The sequence below is a fragment of the Lutra lutra genome, chromosome 17, assembly GCF_902655055.1.
Source record: "Lutra lutra chromosome 17, mLutLut1.2, whole genome shotgun sequence".
Lineage (NCBI taxonomy): Eukaryota > Metazoa > Chordata > Mammalia > Carnivora > Mustelidae > Lutra > Lutra lutra.
In genome coordinates, this window is record NC_062294.1 from 19321076 (window position 1) to 19339418 (window position 18343).

Below are 18343 nucleotides of genomic sequence, written 5' to 3' on the forward strand. Positions count from 1 at the left end.
TGGCTGAGAACAGAGGCCGCTGGAGTGGCCTGCTCTGTCCAGCGGGCACACGCCGCCCCCCCCCCCCCGGCTCTGCCTACTTCTTGCTTTCTGAGGGGCAAGGGGAGCCTCCTTCAAGGGCTAAACTTCTCTCCTTGACTCAGACAACCTCTCTGCCAAGAGGCAGACATCTTGGCCTTCACCAATGCCCGTGCTCTTGGGAGGCAGGCGTCAGGGGAGCCCCAGGGCATCTCCTAAATGCTGACGAGCCTCATCAGCAGTGATGGGGATGTTAGTTCCTATGATATATTGACAAGGAGTGAAAGCTGCAGAGCTTATCCTCTTCCTTATCCACAAGCTCCTATGCCTTTCCTTTCTAAGTACAGATATTCATCATTTGAAGGCATCTGTCCTTTCTCCCTCCCCCTCCCTGCTCTCCCCCACCTTCCTTCTTTCCCTCCCTCCCCCTTTCTGTCCCTCTCTCCCTTCCTTCCTTCCTTCCTTCCTTCCCCTCTCCCCAAATTTGCTGAGCACCTACTAAGGGCAAGACTCCCACCCTGAGACAAATCTCAGGGATGCAACAGTGAGTCAGGTGAGTAAGTCGTGGGTCCTCTAGGAAGGAGCCTATAGCCTTGAGCAGAGGGGGTAAAAGCTAGAATGGCATTGGGTCCTGTAGAGGAGGCTCTGTGTGGCATGAAAATGCAGAGGAGGGGACAGCTCACTGTGTCAGGGAGAGGAAAGACAGCTTCTCAGAGGAGGTACCCCTGAGCCGCATCTTGACAGGGCAGATTTTCGAGGGGAGAGGGGCTGCTGGACAGAGGGTCTGGAAAGTGCAGAGGAAGCGATCAGACTGGACGGATGGGACCATTTTCTGGGTTTCTCACCGAGGCTGGCATCCTCAATATCCCCTTTCCTCCTGTGCTGCTGCAGCTCTAAGGGGTCTCCTGGAGCCCTGCCTCCACCGTGGGTCCCCCCTCTATCTGGGAGCCCCCCAAGCCCTGCATTTCAGGCCTAGCAAGTGGCTGACTTGCACATCACTAGTTCAGGGCTTGTTTTCAAGGTCTGGAGCTGAACTGAGTCCTGGAGCTTGTAGGGAATGATACCAAGTGGGAGCAAACCTTCTCAAACAAGGATTGGGCAGCTGAGGTATGGCATTATTAATCTCAAGCAAGTATAATGTTAAAAAGAACTTGGGGAGTGGGGCAGAAGGCTTCCAGATTTTTCTCCAAGTTCCTTTTACCCCTCCAGGAGCCATTATCATCTTAGGGTGGGTGGGATCTTCCTTCCCACTAATCTTACAGCCTCCTAAGAAAGCAGGCCTTGCGGACAGAAGCCTGGGAGCAGAGGCCGAGATGGAGAAGGCAAGTGGAGCAAGCCTGTTGGACTTCATGTATGGGTCAAGTCCAGGATGTTTGAGGTTTATTTCAGGGACAAAAAGTCTGGTGATGGCCTAACTGGAATGCCAAAGGATGAGAAAAGAAATGGCAGAATCAGAGGCAAGATGACCTCTGATGAGGTTTCCGGCAACTTCTCTCCCTCTCCTTTCCACCTTGTGTCCTGGAAGAGGCTGCTCACAGTGTTAGGTTGCGAGGCAGATGAGCCTAGTGGGAAGCCCCTGAGAAGCCATATATCGGAGCTTCTGTTTTCTGAAGCTGTCTTTCTCAGGGTTGGGTTTGCAGCAAGGAATTAGTTACCTGGCTCCTATGGGTGGGTCACACCACTTCGTGTGATCGCCTTACAGCCTCTACCCAGTCTACATCCTCCTGGGACCCCGGGGCGGTACTGAGCAGGGTGTGTGTGGGTTCTGGCTACTACCCCTCTCCACCACCCATATTGCTGGGTGTCCAGTCTGTGATGATGCTTGTACCAGACTTCTCTCCCACTGTGGCCTCCCGAGTGCTCCCACCCTCTGCTGTAAGAACACGTCATTCTGGAGTGCTGAGTTCGTCTGCCCTACCATGGGTGTACATAAGCTATTCCTTCTGTCCCTTCGCTACCTGCGGTGTGCGCTCCGAGACCTGTGCACGCCAGCTCAGGCGCCATCTCCATGGGCAGCCTCTCTCTCCTTCCCGGGCTGCCCTCCACTAGCCCCTATGCTGAGTGGTCCTGTGTGTTTCTGCTGCTGGGCCTTGGGTTCTAGGAAGACAGGCACAACATTCCAGCATCGAGCTCGTGCACACAGGGTGGAGACTGAGCAGGAGGATGGATACATGGTGTGGCTGAGGGCTGGGCTCTGGGCCTATCCTTACCATGCAGGCTTTGGGGTATTTCTTTCCTGGAGAGCAGGCAGGTTTTTCCTGTGGCTCCTCCAGGTGGCCCCCTAGGCCATTCTTGGATTTGGGGACCCAAAGCCCTGTTTTCAGCTTTCATCTTGGTTTCCATTTTCCATAGAAATGAGAGAGCTAATAGGTAGGCCGCATTTCTGCTGTTTTCATGGCCAGGGTAGAGGCACATAGCTTGGGTTCCACCCTCTGAAACAAAATGGGCACAAGGGAGGACGTGGGATGGGGCTGCACCCCCAGTGTCTCAGGATTGTGTTGGTCAGAGGCAAACCCTGGAGCATAGCCCAAGAGTGGACATGGGCTGGCCCAGGAGGGGAAGGTGCTCTGCAGACTGTGTCCCCGCAGGCTGCTGCTCCAGGAACAATGAAGGGCGTGTAGGAGGTGGAACAGTGTTCCCCACCCCTGCCCCCGTTTCATGTCCACCCAGAAACTCAGAATGTGACCTTATTTGGAAATAGAATCTTTGCAAATATAATTAGTTAGAGATCTTAAGACGAAGCCATTCTGGATTTAGGGTGGGTGCTAATAGGTGCTAACCCCGAGTACTGACCATCTAAGAGCAAGAGAGGACCCACAGAAACCCAGGAAGAGGCCGTGAGAAGACAGAGGCAGAGTGATACAGTTACAAGCAAAAGGACCCAAAGGCTTGCTGGGAGCCTCCAGAAGCCAGGAAGAAGCATGGAAGGGGTTGTCCCACAGAGTCCCTAGAAAGAACCGATCCTGTAGACACCTTGATTTTGGAGGTCTGGCCTCAGAAGTGTAAGAGAATATGTTGTGGTAATTTGTTGCAGCAGCCACAAGAGACTTGCACAGGTGGTGTGGGGCCTTACTTCATCTCCTCCCCATGCTCCCAAAGCTTCCTCACCCACGGCATCTTCTCGGATATGTACATGCTACAAAAGGCCATGTCTCACTGCTGAAAAACCTGTCACACAGACTGTGACATGTGAGGGTGTTTGAGGGACTGGGACACTCAACGCATGGCATCATGAGCTCTCCTCACCAAATCTGCTGATAGATCTTTGCCTCTGTTCTTTGCCTCCCAGTGTGTGGTACTTTCCTTCTTTAACTTTAGAATCGGGGGGAAGAGGAAGCAAAGAGCAAACAGTAGGCTATGGGCAAAACTAGCCATCTAGATATATCCTTGGTTTAGCAGCCTGGACTCCAGGGGGCATCAGGATTGTTCTGGGCTGTGACATTTCTAAGGGCTTCTTGGCTCTGGGGAAACAGATGAGCCCTGTGTCAGTCAGCTTTCACTGTGTAACAGGCCACCCCAAAGCTCGGTGCCTGAAGCAACAACATTTACTAAGCCCGTGATTCTGCAGTTAGCACTGTGGGGTCGCTTGGGCACTTCTGGGGTTGGCTGGGCACACTCACCGGTCTGTGGCCAGGAGCCAGGTTGGCTGGAGGTAGACTGAGCTACGGTGGCCTCATTAGGTGGTGGTTGGATGGCTGTGGCTCAGGGTCATGGGGGTGTCTGAGACCCACATCTCCAGCGAAGGGTGGCTGTCACCTGCCAATGGCAGTGTTCCAAAGCAGAAGCCACAAGCCTTTTGAGGCCTGAGTTTGACACAACCCTTCTGCATTCTCTTGACCAGAGAAAGGCAAAGAGCAGCCCAAAATCTGGGATGGGGAAATAGGTCCTGTCTCAGGATGACAGGAGCCACCAAGTCACATCACAATGGGCACAGAGGCAGAGAGCCTGTGCCACTTTGCTGACAGTCCTTCCTCAGCCAGCTCTTTCCTTGGTTGGGCTGGAGACGTTCCCTGCTGCTCTCTGCTGTCCTCTTTGTCTGGGGGAGTCTTACAGCGAGAGGTGAAGGCAGAATCCAGCCTCCAGTACTTACATGTTAGGTGTGGACCTTGCCTGCCTGAAACATTTCGTTCATCATTTATTCTAGCTCCCAGCCTAAGGCCCGGCATAGAGACGCACAGAGGGAGGCTGGAGATCTTAGTAGTTAAGCGCTTGGACTTTGGAGTCAGATGGGTCTGGCTTTCACTCTCTGCCCTTACAGGCTGTGGGCTTTGGGGCAAGTCACCGTCCTTTCTTGAGCCTGCTTTATTGTCAGTAAAGTGGGGACAATGATGTCTGTCTTATGCGGAAGCCGTGAGGCCTGAATCAGAAACCAAAGGTAAAGTGCTTAGTGCAGCATCTGGCCCACAATGGAAGCCGCTAAATGGTAGCTTTTATTATTAATAATAAATGTGGGCTGAGGTGTAGGCTAGATGAATGAGCATCTGGGCAACTTTCAGCCAAACCTGCATAACGAATGCGCCCTCCCCATCCTGGCCCCAGTAAAATCTACAAAGGGTCTAAGAAAAGCCATTAACTATAGCTCACTTTCCTAACAAGAAACCTCACCGCCACAGCCCTTTCGTGACCCGGGTATGGGGATGAATTAGTAACACCCCATTCCATTTTGGGGCTCCAGCGAGCCGCACCCCTCACTGTGCCCACAAACCCATCCTCGATCGTCTCGCCGCGTGCCCACGGAGGCGCACCTGCGCCGGTGGCTGCCCAGAGGCGTTTTCCTCTTCGTTGCCTGGACGATTCTGTCTCCACACCTGCAAACGGCCTCCTTTTTTCCCTCCTCTCCAAATCAAAGCACCGCGTGTCTTTGCTCTCCATGCCGCCTGCCTCCGGAGCGGAGTTGTTGGGGAAGGCGAGGAGAAAGCCCAGCGATTAGATGCACGCTGGCCCCTCGCCGAGGCTGGATCTGTTTTTAGCTCGGCCTCTCCTGCAGGCGGGCCTGGCCTTGGGGTCTGGGCCCAGCCTGGTAAATTAATAAGAGCGGAAGACGGTCAGGGCCCGATAGCTCTGCGAGAGGGGAGGAACTGCTCGCTCCCCGCCTTGCGGAGTTGGAGGTGCTAGCTTGCTTTTCCTTTATTCTGTCGTAAAAGACGAGTTTCCCCTTTAAACGTGCATTGCCTTTGTCCAGATGCTCTTTGTCAAATCACCCAGTGTAATTAAGAGCAACAATAAACGCCCCCTCCATATATTTTTAGCGGAAAATAAAAACACATTTCTAATCCGGAACTGCACACAGCAGGACAACTGGGAGGATGTGGCTGATGGAGGGTTTTGGGGGCGGTGGAGGTATCCTGTAGCTTCCAGGAGGAGAGAAAAAGCTTCCAGGCTTTCTTAAATGACACTTAAAGGTGGGGGGGGCACTGCCAGGAGCCAGGGACACGCAGGCATTGGTGTGCAGTGGCTAAATTGCAAGAGGGTTAGTTTCTGGAGGCAAATGGGCTCCAGGCTGATACAATCTGTTGGCCAGAATGACTCTGGACTTGGATCTAACGAACTGTAAACGAGAGGCTCAGAGACTTGTTTTCCGGCCTTGCATGAGCTGGGGTGGTTTTAAATGAAGGGCAGATGTAGCCTGAGGCCTCAATCTGCCTCCCCCAGTCCTGCTGTAACCTTGTTAAAGGGTAAAAAGAAAGGCAGGACTTTTATGGTAAGAAAGAACCAGTATGGCGAGGTGGCTTCCCAGAGCCCAGAGGGGTTCTAGGAGCACATGTGCGGAAGGTGGGAATTCATCCTTTCAAAAGGGGCGCCTGCGAGAGAGGGAGGTCAGGCGGGGCCCTGGGCAGGTGCAGGGATCCCTGATCTGATGGGTGGGGGATGGGAGGGGGGGCAGAAGGGGCTCCCAGCTGGTTCTGCATCTTAGGTGTTTGGCAGGTCAGCCCCCTGTGAGCCCAGCCCTCACTCCACAGCTCTGGATGTCCGTGCGGGACGCTTGTGACTCCCTGTGAAAGGGCACTGAAGTGGGGGCCCAGACTTTCCAACACAGCACAGCACCTGGCACATAGTAGGGGTTCACACGTGTTTAGGGCACGACATGACGAACACTTGCAAGTGCTAGTGATTTGGGCTTAGAAACAGCAGCGAATAGTGTTTTCTATGCTTTATAGATTTTTCCTCTATCGGCCAAAACACATGAAAGACTCTCCTGAGTAATACGGCGTATTTGCGTGGTGTGAGGGCTTCTCAAAGTCCTCTTGTGTTGGGCTGGGTCTCACCGAAACTTTGCAGCGAGCAGACAGCATTGCCCCATTTTGCAGATAAGGTCAAGGCAAGCTGGCAGGCCCAAGACAATAACCATAAAGGTGGTGGCTGTAGTACAGGGACGTTAGGTAAATGGTCCAGAGGCACGCAGCGCAGAGCCAGCAGGAGAGAGTCAACCAGACCTCAGGCTTATCTTTCTCTAGAATCGGAGTTCTCTCCGCCCACCCACTGCCTGGAGTGGGGGCTTGTCAGGCTGCTGTCAGGCTCTGTGTGCGGGGGTGGGGTGTGGGTGTGTGCCTGAGTGGGGGCCTCCGCTCCCCTCCACTCTGCGCTTCCTCCTCACAAAGACCCTCACAAAGACTGGAGAGCGCAGTTCCCCTTTTCAGAAGAAAAGGCCCAGGTTCTCAGAGGTTCCAGGGACGGATCCAAGCTCTGGCCCTAGGGCAGAGTCACTCTGCCTCCCGTGCCCTTTCTCTACAGCCAGCTTGTTCCTTTTTCCTAAGCTTTCCTATATTTTATGCGCCCGAGCAACAGCACAGGGAGAGGAGGGCTTCAGGAATGTATTCTTAATGGCAGGCACTGATCATAAACCTCGGGTGTTTATGTCTGCAGGACTCAGGGTTTCCAGCAGAGATGCAAATGGTGGGCTGGACCACTAGAGTTAAGGCAGCTGTCTGCCACTGGCAGGACCCCAGGAATATTTACGCCTCAGATGACCGGGGGCTTTGTTAGCAGGGAGGGAGGAAGTGGAGGAGGAAGGAGGGGAGGTGATGGAGGTGGGAATGACTTCCTTTCTCTTGCCAGCTTATGCCAGACCAGCTCCTCTGGGTTTTCTAGAACCCATTCCACAGATTTTCTTTCTTCTCTGGGTGGAAGGAGATCAGATAGAGAAGGTCAGACGTTTGCCAAGTGGAAAAAGGCTTTTTTCATCCTTTCAAGCTCAAATGGCCTTGGCGGTTGGTTCCCTTTCCCCCTCCCCCACACCCCACCTCTGCCAAGTTATCAGTTCTACCTCTTCAACAGAATCTGTCCCTTGGCGCCTTTCCACATCACTCGCCTGGCCAAGCGGAGGAGCCCCCTTGCTGTCTCTCTGCGTCTCCTCCTGTCCCAAACCGTCCCTCCCACGCTGGCCCTGGAGTGACCCCTTCCCAAATGCAGACCTGACCAAGTCACCCTCCTGCTTCAGCCCCCTTGTGGTTTCCTATAATAACAGTGCACATTTATAAACTGCCTTGTGCTGGGAAGCCAGCTGGATTCTAGTACTTGCTGGTGGCCATGGTATAAAGACCCCCACGGTTGCAGGCTGTAATGTCCAGGCCGGCAACAGTGTTGAATAGTTCACAGTGGTTCTCCTTGAGTGTCAGGAGAGACTCTGACACATCCCGGGGGAGCACTGACAGGGCACCCGGTGCTGCCTGAGGACTTTTGTCCTGGTCTGTGTCCTCCCCGTGCCTGCTGTGCTCGCTTCTCTTCCCTCTGTTTATCCAGATCTTCCCCATTCCCCAGTCTCACCTGTGCAGAATGCCTCCCTGGACGGACCCCTGCTGCTGCTCCAGTAGTGGGAAGTTCTACCCACACCGATTTGCTCTCTCTTCCGAGCGGGCTCCCACGTCCCTTCCCTGGTGAGAACGGTCTGTTGCAGGGGCTCAGCTGCCATTTGTGAATTCCAGGTGCCGTTAATACTTGTGGGGAATCAAGCCGTGCCAGTAAGTATTGCTTGGACACCAACAATGTGGCGTGTCTCAGTGCAAGAGCCCCTGGCGGGGAAATGGCAGGGCCAGCCCTGAGCCCTGCCCTTGGGGACCAGGGCATCGCCCCCATCCTCGTGAGCATCAGGAAGTAGAAACTGCAGGTCTGCCGCTGCAGTGCTTTGTGTGAGGGACAACTGTTGTGTATCTCACTGCCTGAACCCAGTTCTTCTTCCGGTTAGACTTTCCTCATCATTGAGGAGGATGGAGGCCATTAATCCTCGTTAGCAGGTGAGGTGCCCATTAATGGGAAACCAAACAGGGGAATTTTCAAGGTCAGGATGTGCCCTTTCGATGAAGAGTTCAGTTCTGTAGAGAAGGAAATGGAGAACCATGGCTGCTTTTCCTGCCTAGTACCCAGATGGGTAGGCTGTCCCCCAAATCCTGCTTAGAACCTGCCATCCACACCCCAAAACGTCACCACCTCCTGCTTCTCTCTACGGATGACCGAGTTTGGTATTAGAGAACCCTTAACGCTAAAACAAAAATGAAATCTGTGTTTTCCCCTAAATGTTGGCAAAAATCTAACAACTCAATAAAACCCAGTGCTGTCAAGGTTGCTACAAAATGACATTCCTGTCTACTATCCATGGGAGAGTACACTGGCCCAAACTTCTTTTTGGAAAGTACTTTGGCATTGTCTGGGTAGAATACATATTTACATTGGAGGAATCTGTAACATTTATGTAAATACTTGCATGAGTGCATTAAATATGTGGATTTTTTTTTTTTTTTTTGGTAAAAACAAAAAATTGGAAATAACCATTCATTAGTAGGAGGCTGGTTGAATCAAGGGCAACATACAAAATACAACAAAATGTTCCATTTAAAAAAGTGTATTGGCTTTATGGGTGAGGATTTGGATGATGGTCCATGATGTGTTGGTAAGTGAAGGTTAAAACAAGTTGCAGAGTGTGACTTACGTCCCACCAGAACAGGGTCCAGGCTTCTTGTTCACAGCTGTTCCCAGCACCTGGGACAGAACCCAGCCCCAGGAAGTGCTCTACAAATATGCCTACTATTACTGTTACTATTGTCAGCAGCCTATAAAGAAATGATGAACAAATCTTCCTTTGGAAAATCCTACCTAGAAGCATAGAGAACATTTAGAAGGAACCTCATGGAAATGTTAACAGAGCTTATACCTGTTTGGGGTAGCAGTGGCGGAGAAGGGATGAGACACACAGCGGTATCTTGTACGTCTCTGTATTGTTTCAATTTGTTATAGTTTTAAATTATTTTTGTGATTCGAATAAAAACCAAAGGAATTGTAAAAAGTATCCCTTCACACTGGCTGGCCTATAGTCACACTCTCCTACGTGCTGTTAATGCCCCCAACACACACACTCTGGCCCTTACTGGCCTGGGGGCTCATCTGGCTTCTGTTGATTCCTGCTGGGCACCCTGTGGATAACAGGGGTTCTTCTGTCATGAGGTGGTAGAGACAGTCACAGGCACTGGGGAGGGCAGCACGCTCCGTGCGACCCCCAGCGTGTAGAAGTGGCTCATAAGCATGAGCCGCCTTCTGCCATCCCATGGAGTTTCACTCACTGACTCTCCCACTTACCTTTTTCCACCCCAAGGCCTTGGCTTGAGTTCATCAGAGAATAGTTTCTGAAACAAGGCCAGGGGTGAAACCCACAGGAAGATCCTGCCCTGCTCTGTTATTTTGTGGAAACCTGGGCTCAGGAGGTTAAGTGACTTGCCTAAAGTCACACGGCTTCCCCATGGTAGAGATGGCCTCTGCATGGGACTCCAAAGGTCCACATGCTTTCCTTGCCCTGGGCTGCCCGGTGGGGACGTGTTTGCCTTCTCCAGAGGACTGCTAGAGGCACAACTGCCTTTCGCTAAGAGGAAGGAGTGATCTGTCAGAGCCCACCGTGTGTAGGGCTCCCTACTTCTGGTCCTGAGAAAGGAAGGGGCTGGCCTGGAGAAGCACACCCACATTTATGGGGACTCAGGGACTCCCACCCTGAGCTGGTTCTCTTGGGCCAGCCTTCCCCAGGCCGGCCTCCCCACAAAGAGGTCTTTGTTGGTCATCTCATGCCTGAGAGCCAGCAGATCTGGGCTCACAGTCCTGCTCTCATTAGTTGTAGGCCTTGAATTACTCGGCTGCAGAATGGGGCGGGTGGGATGTGCCTGTGAGAGGCATGAGAATTCGGTGAGCTAGCAGTCCTGTTCCTGCCCGTTGTGCAGCCCCACACTCTGCGGCAAGCTGATTGGATGATCGGCACATCTGAACTGGTTTGAGTCAACAAAGGGGCTTTCCTCCTGGGTCTGGGCTACCAGCCGCTGGCTATACATGCCAGGGCTCCGTGGCTTGGGCGGTAAGACAAAAAGGGAGCGTTTCAGACTATGGCCTCAAAGTCAGCATAGTTGTCTTTTGACTTTCCTGCGTGTCCCTAAATATATGTGGGAGCGGGGTAGTAGAAAGATTGACAGCATGGGCTTAGCACCTTAGGGTCCTGGTCCTGGGTTTAAGTCCTGGATCTACCCTGTACCAGCTGACCTTGGGCCAGTCCCTTGAACTCATGGGCCTCCATTTCTTTACCTATAAATTCAGGCTGATGGTAACACCTGTCTTGTGGGCAATATTAAATAATGGGTACAGAGCACTTAGCCCAGTGCCTGGTGAATGGTAAATACCAATAAATGTCTGCGTCTTATAATGTTTTATCACTGTCATTTTTTCTACTATCATGGCTTGGTAGTCCTTCATGCTGTTCACCAAATATTTGCTCTTTGCCTCTGGGTAAATTGTAGAACTGTACTTTTGACCCCTTAAAATTAGGCAGGGCCTCTGACTTGCTTGGGGCCAATGAAATATAAGGGAAGATGAGTGTATCACGCTGGCGTGTGGGCCGGCCCTGGCATGACGCGACCGTGGGTGGTCAGTGGCCTTCTGCATGGTCACATGGTGGGAGAAGACAGGGCTGAGGAGTTCCTGCCGTCCCTCCCACAGGAGTATTGGAATGATGGAAGCAAGTGGGCCCGGCACCCTCCTCCCTCCAACGGGAAGGCTCGGGATGTGTGGGAGGCCGCACGGCATGGGGACCAGACTGCGGCTGTGCCTTGCCTCTTTGGAACCAGTCGGTCCTCTGCCTGCCCTTCCTCCTCTGTTTCTCTGCAACGAGTGGGCTGTTGGTATGTCTTGCAGTGTAGACTTCCAAGTGACTCCTGAGGATCTGTGCTCATGAGGCTTTGGACGGTTGAAAACCCACGTCCTCCTGGGCCAGCTAATGTGGGACTCACACTCATTTCTCCCATCCAAGTACTAACCAGGCCCGACCCTGCTTAGCTTCAGAGATCAGACGAGATCGGGCGCGTTCAGGGTGGTATGGCCGTAGACTCACACTCATTTCTCTTAAGGTAAAGGTGACAAATAGAAAGTCAACCCCGCATGATTTCCATGGTGAGTGGCAAGATACAAATGCCACAGCTGAGAGATGGAGCCTCAGTGTTGAAAGGGATCCTGAGAAAAGGAGATCGGGGGCTGAGACGGGCAGCAAGTCAAGCCCCCTCTGGGAGATGATGCCGGGACTTTGTGGGCAGATGGCCTGGGTTCAAAACGTGCTCTTGGCCCTTGGCAGCTGTGTGATCCCCACGGGGAAGGGGGATTGTTCTGGGGCGACAGAAGTACAGTTGGCTCTGTGCCCGGGATGTGTGCATGCCTCTGCTGGGGCTTACGTGGGGCACTCAGGATGCCCCCCCCCCCCGCCATCTGAATGCCTTAGCTTGTGCTCCCTAAAATAGATTAGCTCCAATACCAAGAGCCATCTTTTCTTTGTTTCACAGCAGAAAGAAAATCAAACTGAGCTCAGGGAAACACTCACTGGGCTCTTCCTCCATGCTAGAGAGCTGGGTAAAGCTGCTGCGGGCGGTAACTCTTAAGGCTTAGGCACCCTCAGGAGAGCGTGAAGCTGGCAGTCAGGGAGCCAGCTGGGAAGTTCACCTCCCGTTCTCTGGGACTTGGGCTCTGCATGTAAAGCAGGGAGAGACCAATGGTGTCTTCCCTGACACACTGAAAGGGGATGCATGCAAGCCATTTGCAAACAGAGCTCTGTACAAGCGTGAGGAGTTTGAATTAGTCTTGAGTCCGATGCTCTCCACTTGGAGGTTATCCCTGGTTGTGTTTACTGGGCTGTTTCAGGGCACGACTTGATCAGAGAAATTCTGTTGGAATTGGCTTCTGTCAGGGGGCCTGGGAGGCTCTTCACGCACATTTCCTTGGAAGAGAGGGGGCTGTTGGTTCCATCCATCGTGCGTTCTTCACCGAGGGCCAGCCCCCACGTTCCTGTCCTTAGGAAGGAGTGGAACTATATCCTGCTTGAAGAAATGCTAACCATCTAGCCCAGCGGCCACGTGCCAGAGGACTGGCTTTGGCAGAGGCGCAGAGGGAGGCCAGCTACATGTGTCTTCATCTCCAGGAGGGGAGGAAGTGCAAGTGGTTGGATACCAGTGAACCGCAGGGGGTCCCTTGAGAATTGGGAAAGTCTTAGTTTTAAAATATCACTGACTTCTCTGATTTCTGAGCCCAGATGTCCCTAACTGAGCTCCTTGATTGTTTCTTCCTTGAGCTTTTTAATTTTTGAAAATAAAATCATTATGGTCTCAGCTTCAAAGGTGACCTGATTAGCTACCAACCACAAGCTTCCTGGCAGGGTAGGGGCGGCTTTCTCCCTTCGCGTTCAGAGCTCTCGGGAGCGGCGTCGTGGGTGTGCTGGTTTTCTCTCCAGGAAGATGGGAAGGCCTCAAGCTTGACTTAGGGATGCAAACCCCAGAAGCCAGTTACCGTTGTACAAAAACTGTAATAGAGACCTACATAGAGTTAGGCAGGGTGCTAGGCAATGCGGGAGCAGAGTTATTGCTGTGGATGGGCCCCAAAGAGATGGGGAAGGAGGCAAACACACAGGTGATTGTGTCGAAGTATAGAGCTTATGTCCCTGAACCTGCTTGGGCTGTGGCTGGCAAAGGAGAGGTATTTGAGCAGATCGATCAAAACCGTTTGGAGCCCTGAGAGGAGTAAAAAGGGCTCGTGGACATTTCAGCAGAAGGAGCAGTATGGTTTAAAGGCTGACAGGCCTGAACTTGGTAAGAAGTTCCATTGTGTAGAGCAAATGCTGGTGGCCAAGGGGTGTGTATGAGACTGGGAAAGGCCTGAAACACCAGGGATGAGGTTGACAGGGTCAAGTCCGGGTTTTGGAAAAATCTTCTGATTGAACACCCCCTTCTGTGGGAAGCTCACTATCTCCCGGCTGGCCCTTTCCACCTTCTGCTCTGACCCATAAAGAAGTCCTTTCTGAGAGTGAGCTGGTTCTTGTTGTTGACCTTGGAAGTTCCTGAAGGACAGTCCTATGCCATACTTGGTCCTTTCATCCTTGTTTTTGTCCTTGAGAGAGCAATGGACGTTTGGTTTGGGGGTGGGTACGATGACTTCCTTTACCATGACCATTCCAAAGCTTTGGCCACAACCTCTGGAACTTTCTGCCAATGACCCAGATTGGTCTACTATGGGGAACACTGTCTGAATTCATCTCTGCAGTTTGCCTGGTGGCTAAAAGCTTGGGGTTTGGGGTCTGCAGTCCTGATGCTGAATCCTATTTCAGCCACTTTGTCGCTTCCTAATCTTGAACAGGTATTTTCTCCTCCAAATTCAGCTCCCCAGCTGGCCACTGGGGGTTACTATAGATGCAGATAACACACCCGTTTCCCTCCACACTGGTTAAGAAGTCTCTTTCTTCCCAGATGGTTGAGAGGGAGTTTTGGAGTTTTGGAAGATCCTTGGGCAGCGCTGTCATGTAGAAGGCTCCAGAGCCCTGGGCCCCTTTTTAATCCCCTTGCAATCCGAGGAAACAGTCCACTATTTTCTCAAGACAGTGGGCTGCTCCTGTTTCTGTATGTGTATCTGGCATGTGCCATTCTCTTTCTCTTGGTTTAGGATACGTGTGCGATACGCATTTTGTAGGCTGCGTGGGTCTATCTTTAGATAAAATATTTGGACAGTGCATTCCCGTCTGGCTTCTCGCGCCTATCTCTTGGAGGTCTTAGGATTTGTTCTCCCTGAGCCTTGAGCTCTGTGAACCTATAAATCCTGAGTGTCCCCAGGGGTCAGCCTGGCTAGCTGCAGGCCTCACTGGAATGTGGGGCAACCCAGCATCAGAGAAGGCTGGTTCCCTGGGCATTAGCCAGCTCACATACCTTCTGTCACGGACTGGGAGATGGGGGCCTAGAGAGCAGGATGGGGAGACTTGTCTAAAGTCACAGGGCAAATGGGTAGCAGAGGTGGGTGGACATCTCCCCTTCCTCGGCTCCTTTTCCTGCTCTCAGCTGGGGCCCTGAGTGTTGCTGGCCTTGTTCATTGGGACCACACTCATTCATTCTGTAGGCCTGCCTATCCTCCTGTAGGTGCCCAGCTCCTGTCGCTGGCCCGCTTCAAACCTAATTTTATTCATAGCCAGGCTGCCTGATTTACAAACACCCAGAATTCAATCCACAGGCATCTCTAAACTCCTTCTCCTGCCCAGCTCCTGTCTGAGGGGGAGGTTGTGCCCTGGAAACACTCAGGAATCCCCCCAAGACCAGTGGACTCCGGCAGCTATGGGTGTGGGGACCTGGAATTACAACCTCCCCTCGCTCCTGGCCCCTCACCAGGCCTGCAGAGAGCATTAGCGTGTGAGGCAGTTTCATGATTTTCTCAAGAGTGAACTGATGTCCAGTGTAACACATAACAAACAGTCACAATTGTTTCAGTAGCTTGAAATAATTCAAATTTATTCTCACTTCTGGAAGTCAGAAATTCAAAGAGAGTCTTAAGGGGCTCAATCGAAGTGCTGGCCAGTTCCTTCTAGAGGCTCCAGAAAAGTCCATTTCCCTGCCTCTGCTGCTTCTGGAGGCCGCTGTACTCTGACGCGTGGGCCCTTTCTTCATCTTTCAAGACAGAGACTTGGTATCTTCTTTCTCTGAATCTGCTTCTGTTGTCACATGCTCTTTCTTCTGTTGTAGATGTCTCTCTGCTTCTCTAAGGACATTTGAGATTACATTAAGGATTCACCAAATAGTCCAGAATAATCTCTACCTCGAGACTCTTAATTACATTACGTGTAAGGTACTGTTCACAGGTGCCTGAGAGCAGGCATCCTTGGAGGCTGTTAGTCTACCACGGTCAGTTCACGCCACGTCCATTTGACAGACTTGGAACTTGAGGCCTGGAAAGTTTGACTAGTACAGGAAATTGAGGTCTGACGCCTTCTCCCTAATCCTAGAATTGGGGTTTTGAGGTCCTTCTGGGACCTGTGGGCTGGTCTTTTAAAGTGAATAATCAGACACTTTTCTCGTATTGGTTGGTTGTTTCTGGGGGCTGGGGGTCACTTCACTGTTCCTTCGAAATTTCGGATGAACTCTCCCTGTTTTCGTTGTCACTAAGCTGGAATGAGTAATGTCCACCCACTGTCCCCGCAGGGTTTTTGGGAAGGTTGCCGTAATGAGAATGAAAGCTTCTAGTGCACCTCTCAGACGATCAGTTAAGACAACCGTCCTCCTTCCCTCCCTCCATCTGTCCGTGGTGGACATACCTGGGCCTCTCCCCAGATCCCCTTTCTGAGGGGCAGGTGCAGCCACCTTCCAGCTGCTGGGAGCTTTGGAGGCTGATGACTCACGGCTGCCCCTTCCCTGCAGAATTGCTCTCCATGAGACGGCCTGTCTCCGTGCAACTGTCCGCTCCCTTGACTGATGAAGGGAAGTGTGCGCGGTGGGTCTTCTGCCAACTGGGACCAACTTTTGGTGCAATTTGTGCTCTGGAGCTTCCCCAGGGGTGAGGCTCGTCTCTGCTTGAGGTCACATCCTTTGTAGCCTCTCCCCTGCCCCGTGCAGCTTCCCTCACTGACTCCACGTGCCACCGTCCTGCCACAGGCTCTGCTTCTAGGGGATCAACCCCAGTCACTCTCCCTTTTGCCTTCTGATTTTTCCTTTTTCCCCTCTCTTTCTTGCTAGGAAGCCGGGAGAGCATCTTTCCAGGGAAACGAGGTCTGGAGACCGGCCCCCAGCGTGAGATGAAGAAGCGGCCCCAAACTCCGGACTGAAGAGAGCTCATGGGCGCTGGCATTTCGAAGGTTTATTGGTGCCCTTCTGTCTAATTGAATATCAAGGTACAGTTAGACTTCACCTTTCTCCTTTATTGCTGGGTCTGTAAATCTTATAAAAACAACCTTTAATGGTAGAAAAATGCCAGGCAAGTGAATTCTCTTGTCTTAGCTTAGTTTCTGTAGCTGCAGCCGACATGAAGTATCTATTTTGATCTTCGTAGCCACCTGTGAGATACGTAGTGTCTTATCCCCCTTTTGTTTACCAACTTGGTCAGAGGCTGAGGCCTCCTGGGTTTCTGTCTCCAGCCTGGACCTCTCCCTTAATCAGCTGGCTTTGGTGTCTGTTAGTTCTAATCACAGAACCCCTGGATTCATCTGCAGAATAAAATACCATAGACTGGGGGGCTTGAACTTCCACAGTTTACTCCCCCTGGACTGGGACCAGGGGGCCAGCATGGTCAGTTTGTGGTGAAGGTTGTCTTCTTGGCTTGCAGTTGGCGACCTCCTTACTGCGGCCTCCCATAGCGGGGTTCAGGGGGAGTGAGGAGTATGAGGGCTTTAACAGAGACATTTGGAGGGGATACAGCTCAGTCTTCCTGACTAAGGGAGCATTAAGTAATCATACTGGGGCTCAACCTGGCATGGGGGTTCTGGTAGATCTTGTAGAACATGCCTCGAGTTTATCCACAACAGAAGGTGAGTGGGCTGGGATATTTATCTCCCAAGTCCTGGCAGTCGAGGGGTGAGGGCTGCAGCCAGGAGGTACTGAGTCCCCAGGCGTCGGGTGCCTGTGTTAGCTGAGCACATGCCGGTGACCGGGAACGGCCTCATGCCAGGTTGCAGGTGCTTGTGGTTGAAGCCTGGCTGGGTCTGCGTGCCCGGGTGTGGTGTGGCTGAGGGAGTGGGGAAGAGAGCCGATGAGGTCTGCTAGCGGGCCTGAGGGCGGAACCCCGAGCATAACAAACTCTCTAATTGGAGCCTAGGAGAGGTTCCTCGTAACTTCCAGGGGCCGGTATCCACAGAGGTGTGGGTGCAGAAACCCCCGTGGAGTGAGCTGCTAATAGAAGGTTAGGAGCAGAGCCTATGGGAGGACACCTCCTGGGTGAAGGAGGTTGAGTGTGGGGGTCAAGAGAGAGGGTTCTTGTTTCCGGATGGGAGACCCAGGAGTGGGCTTTTGTACTGACGGGATCTCTCAGGGCATGAGGGGGAGGCGGGTGGTGCAGGAGGCATGGTCCAGGGAGGGAGGACCGGACGTGTGAAAAATTGAAGACCGATCAGAAGCTCGAGTCCAGACACACTGGAGTGACTGGTCTGTGGTAAATTGAGAGCCTTTTCTGAACTGGGAGACGAGGGAAGAAGGGAAGGTGGGACCAGCTCAAGGAGATGGTAAGGGTCGATGCTGGAGCTCGGTTTGATGCTTTTTGTTTGTCAGGAGAATACAGGCAAGGTCAGGTGTATGTGCATGTGGGGCGCATTGGTATCATCACCCCATTTCTTCTATGTTTTTGAGTTGAGTGAGCAAGAATAATTTATTTCCATTTATGCAGAAACACTTCTCATAGCTATCAAGATGATGGTCTTTTCTTTCATTGAAAATAAATAAAACTCTGAAAGCTCACACACAATAACTTTCTCATGGTCTTGAAATTACTTACTGGTTTCTCTTGTCAGCATTGTGTATACCAAATGCAAAATCCACTAGTATTTTTGAAGGGCAATTTGGAATCAATAGTAAAATTAATAATGCTTGTAGATTTTTGACCCAACAATCTCATGAATTTTGGTAACTTTCATGTTTGAAAGGCAAAAGGAGGAGGTGTCAAAGAGAGATGAGAAGATAGAAGGGAAAGACTTCTCAGGTGTTCAGAAGAATGGACAAACAGCTCACATTTATTGAGTACTTACTATAATCCAGGCTATCGGTGAAGGTTTTCCAGTCATTTAGTTCTACAGCACTGTGAAGGGTGTGACACCACTACCCTGGCTTTGCAAAGGAGGAGTAGGAAGCACAGTAAGGTATTACGTAAGTTCCTACAAGTTAGAGGACCACTTAGTGACGGAATGAGGAGAAGTAAGTTCTCCAAGTTCATTGCCTCCATGGAACTTTCTTTAGCCTTTTCATCTGACACTCAACTCTGTATAATCTCTTCCTTTAAAAAAAAAAAAATCTCCCCACTCTGAAGCTTTACTAAGACACAATTGACATGTTACATTGTGTAAGTTTACGGTGTACAAAATGATCTG

The 18343-nt window shown here is 51.8% G+C and overlaps 1 long non-coding RNA gene across 1 annotated transcript in view; it reads left to right on the plus strand.

The window, feature by feature from the left end:
* LOC125089892 (uncharacterized) overlaps positions 1 to 18343 on the plus strand; it is a 430488-nt gene that overhangs the window by 116876 nt on the left and 295269 nt on the right. Inside the window, exon 3 of the long non-coding RNA XR_007124092.1 lies at positions 16008 to 16162. This is a non-coding gene — a long non-coding RNA (uncharacterized LOC125089892). The remainder of the gene's footprint in view (positions 1 to 16007; positions 16163 to 18343) is intronic.